General features: G+C 38.5%; 1 long non-coding RNA gene across 2 annotated transcripts; it reads right to left on the bottom strand.

Moving 5' to 3' along the window:
* Window positions 1–1138: 1138 nt before the first annotated feature.
* Window positions 1139–9785, bottom strand: LOC122997131. Of its 2 annotated transcripts, none has more exons than XR_006407151.1 (5): window positions 9726–9785; window positions 7260–7372; window positions 4807–5100; window positions 3921–4267; window positions 1139–3431 (listed from the first exon to the last, which is right to left on the bottom strand). It is a non-coding gene; the product is annotated as an uncharacterized LOC122997131 (long non-coding RNA). The 2 variants fall into 2 exon arrangements; XR_006407152.1 differs by having other exon boundaries at window positions 4135–4267.
* Window positions 9786–14233: the final 4448 nt, after the last annotated feature.

Below are 14233 nucleotides of genomic sequence, written 5' to 3'. Positions count from 1 at the left end.
CATGTTGTATTTTGTTTAGTGTAAATCAGCAAATGTTAGTAAACTCAAGTAAGATGGTTAACATGACTGAACATTATATCTGAGCGTCTTAATGCTGTCATTGTGAGCATGAGCATCCACTTTTAGCATTCAGCTCAAAGCACTACTTAGCCTAAGTACAGCCTCACAGAGCCACTAACATGGCTGCAGGCTCTTTGTCCTGTTAAAGCATAATTTACAATGGAGATGGGGTTTTTTGTTTTTGGTTTTTGGTTTTCTTTTTGTTGGTTTTTTTTTTTTTAGAATGACACCAGAAAAACACCACAATTAAGAAAAAAGCACTGCTTTTAAAACAATGCGTCAACAGTATTTATTTACCTGAACGATTATCATACTGGCTGTCTGACTGTCAGAATTGGTCTGTGTGTGCAGTGCACCCACCTGGGTTGTACAGAGGTAAGGGATATCAGTGTGTGGGCTCCGGTGCTGGAAGTCATTCATTACACTCAACCATCTCTGCAGCCACAAACAATCTTCCACCTGACCTCCATCTACCTTAAACCTGGCCAGGACATAGCCGCAGGTCTGTTCTCACTATGAGGAGATTATCTGAACAGTGACGGTGACTCAAAAAGGATCAGATGGCCTGTAAACTTTCACCATCCTCTGACTGTGTTCTCTGGTTTCACCCCCAACTGTCTATAGGTTTTCAAGCCCCACAGGAGTCTACAGAATAGGACTGGATGTCTGAAGCCTGATTCCTTTCATCATCTATGATCAGCTTCACCACAGGGGCAACACAGTCATATCAAATGGCACACTGGTCTCCATTTAGGCAGTTGGAGGGAACCGCTACACACTTAGAAATGTGAGATGTGCTCAACACATAATGTGTTAAATTGTAACACACGTGCTGCTGTGTCAGATTTGACACAACTAATGTGTCTGTTCCTGTGTCTGTTTAACACATCTATTGTATCAAATAGGTCAACACAAAGATGTGTTAATTGGACACAAAGATATGTTAAAACATGTTTTGATAGATTAATATGCAACTACAACTTTATGATTAAAAACACGTTATGTGTAAATTATTTCCATTTGTGGAAACAAGAGAGAAACATGTACATTTGTTAATGTAAATTTATGACAGATTACATTTTAGACTTACACTTTCAAACAAATCTAAATCACATTGGCGGATTGGCAAATTATTATAAATTAGCCAAGTTATGTAAAATCTTTAGTATCTTCTAAGTGTCTTAAATTACATTTAAACCAGTTATCAATTTGAATCACTAAATTCATGTGTCAAGACTATTTTTGTTTTAGGGACTCACATCAATATTACAAAATAGCTGTATCTTTTTCCCAGTTATCTAGCTAACTTTCTAACTGTTTGATTAACTGATTAAGATGTCCACAACCCCAAAAACAATGTAATTCAATTTAAAATATCTATTCTGAAATAATCATGTCCAGACAGAACACAGTAATGAAAAACATAAAACATCTAATTGGAAACAATTGTCATCGTGTAGTTGCATCCAAAGGGCAAACATATTTACTGTGTATAATGAAATTAAAATCTAAGCTATGCAATTTTGCACCTTGGGTTCAAATACAGCTCACTAGTATCAAAGCTTGTCATATTATCTAAAGGCCAAAAATCTTATGTTTCAGTCATTGTAATCAGTTGATATTATTTTGTTCTTTGCACTGCAAAGGTATAAAAATGATCAAAATACTTTACTAGGATCCTCACAAACATGAGAATTGACTCATTATCTGCCTGTTGCAAGATATGAATGACTTCACCAAACAAAGGCTCTTCTCTATGGTCTGTTCTCAGTGGCACTACAGAACCAGTTCTAACTCTGGCCATACACATCAACACTGTGAGACACCACAAAGATAGTACTAGTCAAAGAAAGGTCAATTTCAAGAGTAAACATCAAGTTGTTCCAACAAGACATCTGCTTTTTTCAATGACCCCACACTAACAAGATAGGCATTGGTGACATCTATTTTCTTAGACAGATTATCACAATGTGTATAGTATTACATCTGTTGAACCTGGTGTTTAAAAGCCAATGTGTTTAACACATTTTTGAAGTTACAAACTGCATGTGCTAGTCTTTTAAATTTTTTTAAATTGTGCTTGGCTTCAAATCACATGCACCAGAGTCTATACAGAGGTCCAAACAAAATCATCACCCTCGGATAATGTATCATAAAATGAAGTTTTCAGAATGAGATTTGTGTCATACAGCAGTCTGAAAAGAGTATGGTGCTCTGTTATCAGCTCTTTCAGGAATACAGCAAGCCCACTTGTAACAACTGGTGCAAATATGATGCTGGGTTTTCCCTCTGTAAAATCAATAAACGCCAGTGTTGACTTTTTCTGTCTACAAGATCTCCTAATAGAAAGGGAAAGACCAGTTAAAGGCACCACATTTGAGACACTGTCTCTTTTACTTCACTCTCGCTGGACCTTAAGTACTTGGCTTGTTTTTCACATTTCCATATCCGTCCTGAAAACTTGAAATCTGGTCATTCAGCTTTTCAAAAGTCATCAGCTCCTCCTTATAAATGAAATGGCGCAGCATTAATTTTACCAAATTTTTTTTCACCAGGAAAAAAAGGCTAACATGTTGCAGCTACCCACTTCCACATCAGACACAGAGCAACATTAGCATTTATTTGGAGTGGTGTTTGAATGCAAGTCCAATATCCCCTCTCCTTTTAGCTCTGGTTTGGTTTCCACCAACTCCTGAGAAGTATATCTGGCTCTTTAGCTACTAGATGGCACACTTTCCAGCAGCTAGTTCCTAACTTTGTCTGCTGTTTGCTGCATCTTATGTACAGTGGGTTTATAAAGCTTGTTTGCTGAAAACAGCTGCCTGCTCCTTTAAACAGGGTTGCTGAACGCATAGTTTCCTACAGATTGCATGTGCATAATTAAAGAATCATCTTATCAGCCTGTCATATGGCAGAAATGTTCATTTTGGGCTGATGCCAATATCATCATGCATCCCTAACTCACACCCCTGGATTTCGTGTGAATGCAATCTAAATAAGCCACTACCAGGGAACCAAGCAACTTACCAGACATGGAATGTCCAAAAACCATGGGTACTCATTGAATTTTTCAGCAACAGTGGGGGAGTACTTGGTAATCCAGGCTCTGCAAGGGGTCTATGTTTTCTCCATGCCTGACTCGATAGCTGAAATGTTCTCAGCTGAGGGCTGCAATCTTTTGATCAGGGTGACCCCACTCATTTGTGCTGCTGGCACGCCAATCCTCCGTGATATCAGGCCTCTCAGCTCCACTGCAGTCATTGGTCACTTTTTGCTTCCTATAACTTCTCTGCTCTTGCTCAAGATTCTGTCTAAGGTTGCACAGTTTAGTCTAAGAATCCACAGTGAGAGACTGGATCATAGTAATGCTCCTGAGGAAGAAAGGAGATGTCAGTGAGCAACACTTTCCAGTTCTCCTTAGTGGTATGTAGGTCTCAGGCAACCAGATTAGACATTTGCTAAGCAATTTTAATCAAAATAGAATAAAGGCTGTGGTTTTAGGCTATGGAACAACAATACATTTTATATGCTGTAGAGTAATAAGACCCAAAAAAATACAAGATATACAATTCTCTTCACTTATTAAACATTCACCAAGGGTAGTGCACTGCTCTGATGACCTCCTGAAGGACAGTTAATTCAGCAATGTAGTCTGGAGCCAAACAGTGTAATATCTTATAGTAATTAAAATTATTTTACAATCAATTCTAAACAAACTGGGAACCAGTGTAATGATGCTAAAATCACAGTAATGTGATTGCATCGTTTGGCTTGTTAGAAGCTTGGCAGCAGAGTTGTATATGAAATTAGATTAAAAAGGAGCATGGAATTTACATTATTAAAATACTAGTTTTACTTACAAATCTTTCCCCTTGTCCTGCCACTGGGACACTACAGCCAGCTTCTCTGCACTAAGAGGTTAAATGGAAAATAGGACAAAAACACCACCACTTCCTCATACATTGACACAGGTACCCTTTTTGTTGCTTCAGTGCACTTGAACATTTTGTCAAGTGAAATATTCATGCTAAAGTTTTGACAAAGTGTGGTATGGTGCAATACTTTCAAACCCACCTCTCCACCAAATCTCCTATGCAAGCCTTCACAAGGAGTTTCCTTTGGCATTGACATATACCTGCAGTCTCATACTCCTTGAGAATTTGTGGGGCTTTCCTCTGAAGTAGTGACTGTGGGGGCTGACTGTGTTCTTGCGTGTTAGTGGCAGGGCATGTAGAGGGAACAATAGACACTTCATCTTATTGCAGTAATTTTCAAGGTCACGACAGCCACTTTCCACAGAGCTTAGAGTAGAGGCATGCATTTACTCAAGAAGCCTAATGCCTATCTTTAGTACACACTGGTCTTTCATTGGCAACTTACTCAGCTGCTTGATATGACCAGAAAAGCTCATCTCAATGTAGTTTAAAATTTCTACAAGAATATCATGATGCTTAATTCACTACCTCTACAGTTTGATATGGTTTTGACAATCATTAGCTAACTGTTACAACAGGAGTGGCTGACTCTGCATCTTGCATACAGTATAAGGTATTAACTGTATGAATCTACAGCGTACGTGTGTGGGTTGCTTAATCACCATGATTACGATTCAATAACTGAATGAAATTATGAATAATTAATGAAATTCATCTCCTTTTACTTGGTGAATAAATCAGATTCTGATTAATAGTTAAAAAGTGTTAAAACATTTTTTGTCTTTGGAAAGTGGAGTAACGCAGAGTGTACCTGATTTTGATTAGTCTCCCCAAGACAGGTTTCCACCTAGGGCCCTCTGGCTGAATAGTAGATATGGAATCTATCAAAGTCCTTCACGTCTACGCTCGTGTCAGCATCAATATATTCCAAGAAATCCACGTTACTCGAATAATCTATCAAGCACACAGACCATTTGCTGGGCTAAGCTTTGATCTATGAGATCCTTGGCACTGTTAACATAGAGAATTTTAAATTACAAGTCTCTTTCTCATCTTTAAAACTGGTTACAAGGACTTCAATAGATTCCAGGTTGTCATAGGTGTGCTGAAAAAAAGGAATACAAACCTAAATTAGCAAGGTAATTTGTATGGTCAACACATAGCCTACAGACATGCAAACCTATATCCACAATGTTGCTGCATAAGTTTTTTAATAGCACTCTGACTATAACTTGCCTATAACTTCTGCATAAAAAAGAAATGCAATATGTTGGCATGTAGCAGCAATAAGCCTTTAAAAAGTAGGCCTAATTATACACCAAATTGTTGTTTTTTTACACCACACACACAACTATGTAGGTATATGATCTTAATAGAGGTGATTTTTCCAACAAAACAAATATTGTGTGTAAAAACTACTTTTCTGCTCAAAATTAGCTTATTTCTGTCTGCTTCATGACATAATAGGCAAGACTCCGAGGTATTTTTCATTAGGCTGCTGCCAAGTATAAATATCAGAAAACTGCTAGCCTCTGTTTGTGCCTCACACAGAGCTGCTGGTAGCATTAATAAGTCTGATCAGAGACGGCAGAGAGGTGACATCGTACTACTCAGTCATTATTGCTTTTCTGTGGCAGTAAACACAACACATGGGCCTGTCAATAACTAACTGTGCTATATTCAGAGCTTTACAAGATACTCAGGGCTAACAATGGCAACATTAAAGATAGAGTCAGTAATTCTGGAGAAAGATTGTTCAATAAACTTTTTGTCAATATCTCCTCACGGTCCGCTAGCTGTCCGTTCCGTGTGTGAGCTGAAAAAAAATCTGGTGTTCATACACTGCACTGGCTCTGTAAATAGTAAATAAACAAAGTGGCTCGGACCAAGCCACATAATGCCAAGATAATCAGCAGGGGCCATTCATGTTTGTGCAAAGGACGGGGAGAAGTCATTAGAGCAGCTGTCTGTGTGAGGACAGTCTCCTGTCTCCAGCACCCATTGAATGGTGGGAGGGCTGGCGAACTGGAGAGTGAGAGGCCGTGCACAATTCGCATAGAAAGCGTTTTCTCACAGAACAGATAGACTTCCATTTTATTAAATGTATCAACACACTGAATCTGAGACAGTCTCACGGAGACCCCGTCTTTTTTATGCTCTGAGTCTGTTTCTGCCATATTAAGTGAAGCTTAATCTGAGCAGGCAGCACACAAATATTCCGCTGTATATGTGTTTTGAACTTATTAACCATATCAATTAATTAAACTGTTGATTTCTTCCCATGGAAATTTCTACTGTCAGTCAGCCTGGTGAAGACAGTTTGGCCGGCTGCTGTCCTTTCAGCTCCCCAGGAGCTGCAGCTGACAGAAGGCTGCTTCTGTGGACAGATGCTGTGTGAGAGGAACAGAAGTGACTCTACAGCTGACACATCGCTTTGGATTCCATATTTCTCTTTTGGTTGTTGATCTCAATGCACGTCCATGAATTTGGGGGCAGAGCTTCTGAAGGAGCACAAAGGGAGGGGTGTATTTATTTGGGTGTATAGTTCAAATATCAACAGTCTTTCTCCAGAATCACTGGCTTTACCTTTAACATGTTATACAGCAGGGTTATGGCTGCATACTGACACTCTCCCACATACACACACACACACTAGAGAGCCTCTCTGAGCTGCTAGCTAAGCTACAATGCAGGTACCACTCAGAAACATTTACAAAGGGCCATAATTGTGTTTCTGGTGCCTGTCAAAGCTCCAGTGGACTCTCTGTGTTTCCAGCATGGATCGTGTTTGTCAGTGTTACAGTTTAACTGGTGTTTAATGTCCAACACAGGATATGTGATACCACAGTTTGCATGTGGTGCACTCAATCTGAAAGGGGAGAGAAAATAAATGAAATTTTGGACAATACTATATTATTCCATAAACCTGTATGCCAATGTGTGTCAGATTTTGAGTTTAAATCCTAGTTGTGGATCTTTGGTGTCAGCATGTTCTCCTTATATTCAGTGAGTTTCCTTCAGATGCTCCAGTGTCCTCCAAAAGTGTAAAAACATGCAGGTTAAAATAATTGTTTTCAGTAAAATTTCTGTGTAAATGTGACTTCACCCAGTGATACTGATGTAATCCATCCAAGGTGCTTCCCAGTCTTTTAAATTAAAGTTGGTCCGAAGTTAAATGAGCCCAACACAGCTGGGATAGGTCATCTGTACAAGTGAAATACATGCATGTAATGAAGTCCGCAGACATTATGTATTTTTGTTTACCTTGTATAGTATACCTGAGTCTTTTAGCAGAGATGTTGCCATATCCAGGCTCAAACTGGCTATCCCCTCCTAGTGCACAGGAAACTGGACATTTCTCCACAGCAGGATTTGTTCTGCAATTTAATGAGTGTGTGATAAGTATAAATATAATGTTACAGTGCCAGACTGACAGAGATAACCAGTACCTTGCACACAAACACATTGCATAATGTTGTGTCCTGCTGCTGCAGTTGGCTCATTGTGGAGTATGCCCATTTCCCAATTGCTGGACACTAAGACCAGTGCTCTGCACATAAAGAACACAGAACCACTGTTTGCCAAACTTCTCACCAATCCATGTTAGAGCCTTTTCAATTCAAGAGCAGTTCATCAGGCACTTCAAGAGGAAAAGTTCATCTTACTCTAGTTAAACACTGATGTGCCCTGAGTTGCTCCCTAAATATTATCAAAATTGCACAAAACATGCTTTCGTCTAATGCATACATTAAAGGGGCCCTATTATTCTTTTCCTTATTTTCAGTCATATATTTAATGTTACAATGTCAGATGTTCATAATAAACATGGCCAAAGTGTCAAATAATGAGGTAAACATATGTAGAAGTAATCCCTGTGAGCAAAAAGCACTGGCTTAAGACTGCTCTGAATGCTTGGTTTCCAATGTTTTTTTCTACTTTAAGTCTGAGTCAACGAGTCAAAGAAGTACCTCACTCTCCAACTCTTTCGCTGGGGCCAAATCCATAATATTCTCAGAATATATTTTACATGGCCCAGTCTTTAACCGAAGAGTCTTCTTTTTCCTTCCAGCCCATATATTTCTGATTAATGTGAAACTATCAATGTCAGTCATTTGTGATGCATCATTTGAGGTGTAATTTGTGTCAGTTTACTCACAGGTTTCTGCATCGTCACAGGGCTCCAGGGACTGGGTGGGTGTGGATGGCCATTTGGAAGATTTTGAGAGTATGGGGTGTAATGAGGTGCATGTCTGTTGAGCCTGTATGTGTTGTGTCAAGATTTGTGCACGTGGTGGATTTGGCTGTGATTGACCAGCCACTGGAGAGAGATCCAACAATTTACTCAATTTGGCAGGGATCCTCTCCTCTGGCTTGATGTAATGGATGAGGTGATCAATGTTTATTTGATTTTTCTTTTCCCCTTTTCAGACACCAGGTCAGCACTTTAGCCACTGAGGGAGATTATTTTGAGAGGACCCAGCATTTCAGTTTCCATTTCCCCCCTTTTCTCTGTTCTCTTCTCTGTGTTTTCAGCAGACATCAACACAGTCACCTACTTTGTCAGTCCTCTCTGCGTACTGTGATTGCCATCAAAACCACAGCCTTACCCACGCAGGTCTCACCATTTAATTCAAACACAATTGGGAAATGGCTCATAGAAGCCAAAATACTGTTAATTCCCAATTCATGTAAAAGTAGTGCAACTGCAGCAACTTAATGTCAGCAAGCTAATGGTGGGTGGTGTTAATGAATCACTGTTGAATTGATTTCAAACCTAATTGTTAATGTTAACCAAATTTCATGCCGACTTTACCGAAATGAGCGACTGTTTTGCTATACTGTCCCAAATTGAATTTTACGTGGTTTAATTTTTGTAATAAGCACGGCAGAAATAAACCTCAAAATCACAACGGAAGTTAGATGTACCGTTAGGCAGCCATGGATTTTGTTAGAGATATGATTTGGCTGATGGCTTATATAGCACATGCCAAATTTACCTTAACACTTACAGTTTGATGAGAAGTCTCCAGTTTCATATTCCGAATTTTGATTTCAGTAACACTTAAGGCAAAATTATCTGACATGAGTGCGAACTGTGGCTGCCCCCAGGGTGTGGCTCTCAGGTAACCTTAAAGCGCTGCAGGAATGTCAGTTACTGGGTTTAGCCAAGGCAATAATTAGCTGAAGACCTTTAGAGTCAAATATGGAACAACAGCCAGCCAGTTAACCGTCAGCAAGTAACCCAACTTGCATACAGTAATTACACATAACGATAATAACCTAACTTAGATACAGTAATTACACATATAATTATACAACCAGAATTTCACCCTGCATAAACATTATTTGAATTTGAAATTTGCTCAAATCCAGCCAACAACTAATGCAATACAAAACAACACTTTGAATAAACACTCAACTGAATATGATTACATTGAATTGATATATTAATAAAAATGCTGCCAAGAAAAAGCATCCTAACTCTAATCAAGTACGTTATGGCACCAAGGCCAAGAACTAATACTAATTTTAAGGGTAGCAGCGCATTATAGCATTGACTTTTGTATTCATGTTAGCTAGCTAGCTGTTAAAGTTAGCATTACCTTAAACCATGTCCTAATTCAAAAATCCTCATATAACTATAATTTTATTTAAACTCCAAATTTCACATGCTTCCATAACACTGACATATGTTCATTACATTAAGGTAAACTAGTAATGAATACCTACTGAAAGGTCTGACAGCATACCAGGCGATGCAGCCTCCGTCTTTGTCTCCTTTGTCTCTGTGGTGCGAAGAAAGGGCGACCACCGCCCGCTGCGCTGGTATGTCATGTTGCTGTGCAGGATTTGTTTCATTTTCCATGGATTTGTCATTATCTGTATTTTAATTGTTGTGTATTAAATTTATTTCATTTCCATCTTTTACTTTAAATTTATTGCCTGCCCTGGTCTAAATTCTGACAGTGTTTTGTGTGGTTATAGTACCAGTCAGGGCCCATAATTGGTAATGCCATGCCCACAATTGAGAGACTGAGAAATATCAGATTAATTACATTAGGATAAATCTCCTTTCAAATTTAACAAACTATGCACATGTTGGCCCAAATTAAATTATCTTATGTTGAAATCAACACAACATGTGTTACAACATTTTTTTGTGTCATTTTTTAACACATCCCTTATTTTTTATTATTATAGCTTTCTTCAGTACACATTTCATTTAATTCCATTTCAACCTTTATTTAAGATACTCAGAAAAGTATTGAATTTACAGTGATGCCAAGATTACAAATAGAAAAACAAACAGACAAAAAACGAAGGAAACATACATAGTCAACAAAATCAGTTAAAACAGTTACAGACAGACAGTGAACGGTTACTAATTATATTCCTGAAATGTCCAAGACGTATGAGAGTATTCAGTTTTAGGTAACATTACAAGAGGTTCCATGCTTTTGCTGCACTAACACTAAAAGCACTAAAGTTCAGTCCTGGCACAAGGTACCTGAAGAGCCAGACAGCCAATGTTTTGTTTGAATTTGTCAACAAGGTTCTTGATATAGTGATTGAATGTGAATTTGGCGTCAAGCCAGATGCCAAGGTATTTGTATTCCCTGTCAATGTTTGAGCAATTGATAGAAGAGATGTGCAGATTACTGTAGTCTGAGTTTTTGGATCTTGAAAAAATCACAAATTTAGTTTTATTTGCATTAATTATCAGTCTGAGATTAATGAAGGAATGTTGCAGTGCATGACAGGGAAGTTGCAGTTTCTCGATGGCTAATTGAACAGAATCAGCAATACAGTATAAATTAGTAATCCGTGTACAGATGGGTTTGGCAGCTATGTAGGGAAAACACAATTTCATTAATATAAATGGTGAACAGGCCATCTGTGATTGGCTAATAAATGTGGCCTGAGGTCTGGTTTCTCTGAATACACCATGCATCTCACCACTACTGTGTACTGTTTGTAGTTCAGGAACCCGGCAAACAGTGTTGGGCATTACTCAGTTACTACTGGCATTACTTAACATGTTAGACGGATTACATTTTCAGTAATGATGAGTACTGTAAGGTAATACAGTTTAAAATTGTAGGAGGTGTAGGAAGGCCAATTAGTCTCTACCAAAAGAAGACAAATGCAATCCCAGACGTAAATACGTAAATATACATCATCAGCAAGAGGCTGCCTCAGTGTATCCCCATTCTGTAATTTATCTCTTTCATAGGTTTACATGAGATTTTTCTACATTTGTGTTGTAACATTAAAGTTAAACCTGCAGTGTGGAACTTTTATATATAAATGAACGTCCAATACATTCAAACCCTTGCCAAGCAAGTTCACACAATGCTGACTAAGCCTATCACCACCAGATAAATCTCTCTGTATTTCACAGTATTTGGAGTTTTTAAATCTCATGTCGGGGGTGACATTCCTGCGCTGGCCGTTTGGCCATTAATCATATAGCTTTTCTAGACTTTCCAAATGTATAGGACTGAATGGATCAAATTCTGATAATGAAACCAATTATTCCGTGGGGGTTGTGTGACGCTCAAAACAATTTACAATTTTGTGTAAGGTAATCACAGCCGAGTACCCCCTTTTATTCTCACTGCCAGAAGGGGGAGACAAAAGTCCTGCACTCCAGCTTTAACAGATATTCAATGTTTATTATCTTGTATAATGTCATCACACCAACCACCAGTCAGTTTCAGTATAATTAACCTCAGATACCATACAGCAAAGGTTATACATGCTAATATTGAATATAAAGGGTGCATTTACACCAAAACATCAATACAAGTAATGAGATATTCTATGAGCATTGCCTGTGTCAATACCTGTGCAGCCCCAGACACTGTGTGACATTTCCCTGACTTTTAAAGCTCCTGTGCATCAGTTCCACGTCCACTATGATTTTCACTTGTCTGCTACCTTCTTCCCCTGGAGTCCCGATTGGAAATAAATTACGGACTTATTTTTTATTGTCTGACAGTGACGTACACTAATCCTGGATTTTGCAGTCCCAGTGCTTTGCTGTTTCTCATCTCAGCTTTTACTTTTTGTCTTACGATTGCTCAATGTTGCATTGGCAATATGGTATGGTTATCCTTGTAAGAACGGTGATAACTTTAGAAGTATGCAGTGAATGGGCATGCCATTCTTGCTAGAAGAGGCTGAAATTTCTGATTATGCCTTCGATGATAGCAGTGAAGACAAACTAGCAAGGAATCTGACTAAAACTGGAAGATAAGACCATGAATTAGCATTTATAGTGGCTTTCCAGTTCTTTATGATTATAGTTTTGTCCAAAACACATTTGTGATTGGCTAATAAATGTGGCCTGAGGTCTGGTTTCTCTGAATACACCATGCATCTCACCACTACTATGTACTGTTTGTAGTTCAAGGAACTCAGCAAACAGTGTTGGGCATTACTCAGTTACTGGCATTAACTAACATGTTAGATGGATTACTTTTTCAGTCATGAGTACTGTAACGTAATACATTTGAAATTGTGTATTTACATTACAGTTACTAACACTCTGTTACTATCAGTTTGTGTTGAGTGATGTGACTGACCTGGGACGTGTTAGTTTGGAGCAGGGACCTAAGGTGTGGGGAAGCCGGTAAGCCTCTACCAAAAGAAGACAAATGTGATGCCAGAAAGTTGTCTTATTTACATGTGTGTTCTTAGATGACTTGCTAAAATTAGCCAAATTATATTCAGGAAATTTAAAGTTGTGTGAACACTATGGCCTCACTGTTAGGAAGGGACTTCTGGAGTGCTATGTCACCAGGGCTAACATCAAAGATCCCCTCCAGACATGTATGAAAATACTCTGCTTGGAGCAATATTGTGTGTCTGATACAGTTTTTCCACAAATGTCACATGTCTCCTTCTTCACTATTAAGTCCACTCTCAGTGTTTGTGCACTGGGGGCTTCAAGATTCCACATCATACTTGTGTAAATTGAATATTGGACTAGGATTGGCTTCCAAGCTGTTTGTGATGTTATAAATCATGTTCTGGACCCATCACTTAAACTCAGATTTTCAATGAGCACAGAGAAACCTTTCCCTTCAGCAGATGAGTGTGAAAACAGCCATCTAGTGTCAAACTGTGCACATACGTGACTCTGCACAGTGAAGAGAACAACATCCAACTGTAAGAACAAGAAGAAAAATATATATTTGAGTGGAGGGGAACTGATCAGTTAGCTGATGATGGTCAGTCAATAAATGTAGTCTGGCTGCTTGTTAAAAGATTTTTCATTTTCTATTTCTACATGTGTCATACAGAAGATGTGACACCTTGGAATGAAGGCTTTGGAGTTATTTAAAGGCACCTGATGGAGCAGAGTGACACATGTAATGTAACTTATTACTTACATGATTAATAATGTAACTACTTTTTCAATTAGTAACATGTATTGGGTAACATAACAGTTTCAAGCAACATGCCCAGCACTGCCAGCAAAGTGGGCAACCAGCCACTCCAGCTATGATGTTATTATTGTACTCCTGAGTTCAGCTCTATGATACCACTTTCTCAGACACCTGAATTTTAGACTATTGTTGTCTTAGGGTAAAAAACTTGGGAGATGTAACATGTAGAGAGTTCTATGAATACCATGAACTTGCCAGCTACTAGGTAATTAAGATTAGCCAAAACAACCACTCACTTCTCTGTATGAGGGAAATGAGAGAAGGAAACTGGTACTAAACTGCTGCAGCATCTAAACACAGTTTTCTTACTGCACATTCAAAGATGTGTAAATATAATTGCACAAAATGTTTTAAGTGTGAAATGTTTCCACAGACATGCTGTACAACACACTGCTGCTCAGTGCTAATCACATGAATGTATAATTTAATACAAGCTATAGTTTATCTTGTGTAATTAAAAACATTTTGTTTTAGAAAATCAGTGTCATCAAGATGTGTAGTGTAATAAGTAGGCTAATGCATGTTGAGCTGAACTCAGTAATCATTGGGTCCTTTTTCACTTCTGAACAACAGAAACAGAAGGATAAAACAACAGAACTGTCACACAATGCTCTGTAATAATTTCGTACTTAACCAAGATATGGGTTATTCTTCGTGACAAAAGAACATGTACATACTGTACATGCCCTTGAGTTCATTTCCTTTATCTGTGTGAGCAGTGAATACTCATTTCAGTTGAGGAAAATGGAAAGTACGGAACACCTGAGGGAGCTAAGAGCTAAC

This window comes from Thunnus albacares, chromosome 14 (genome assembly GCF_914725855.1).
Source record: "Thunnus albacares chromosome 14, fThuAlb1.1, whole genome shotgun sequence".
NCBI lineage: Eukaryota > Metazoa > Chordata > Actinopteri > Scombriformes > Scombridae > Thunnus > Thunnus albacares.
This window is presented reverse-complemented; position numbering and strand designations above follow the sequence as displayed.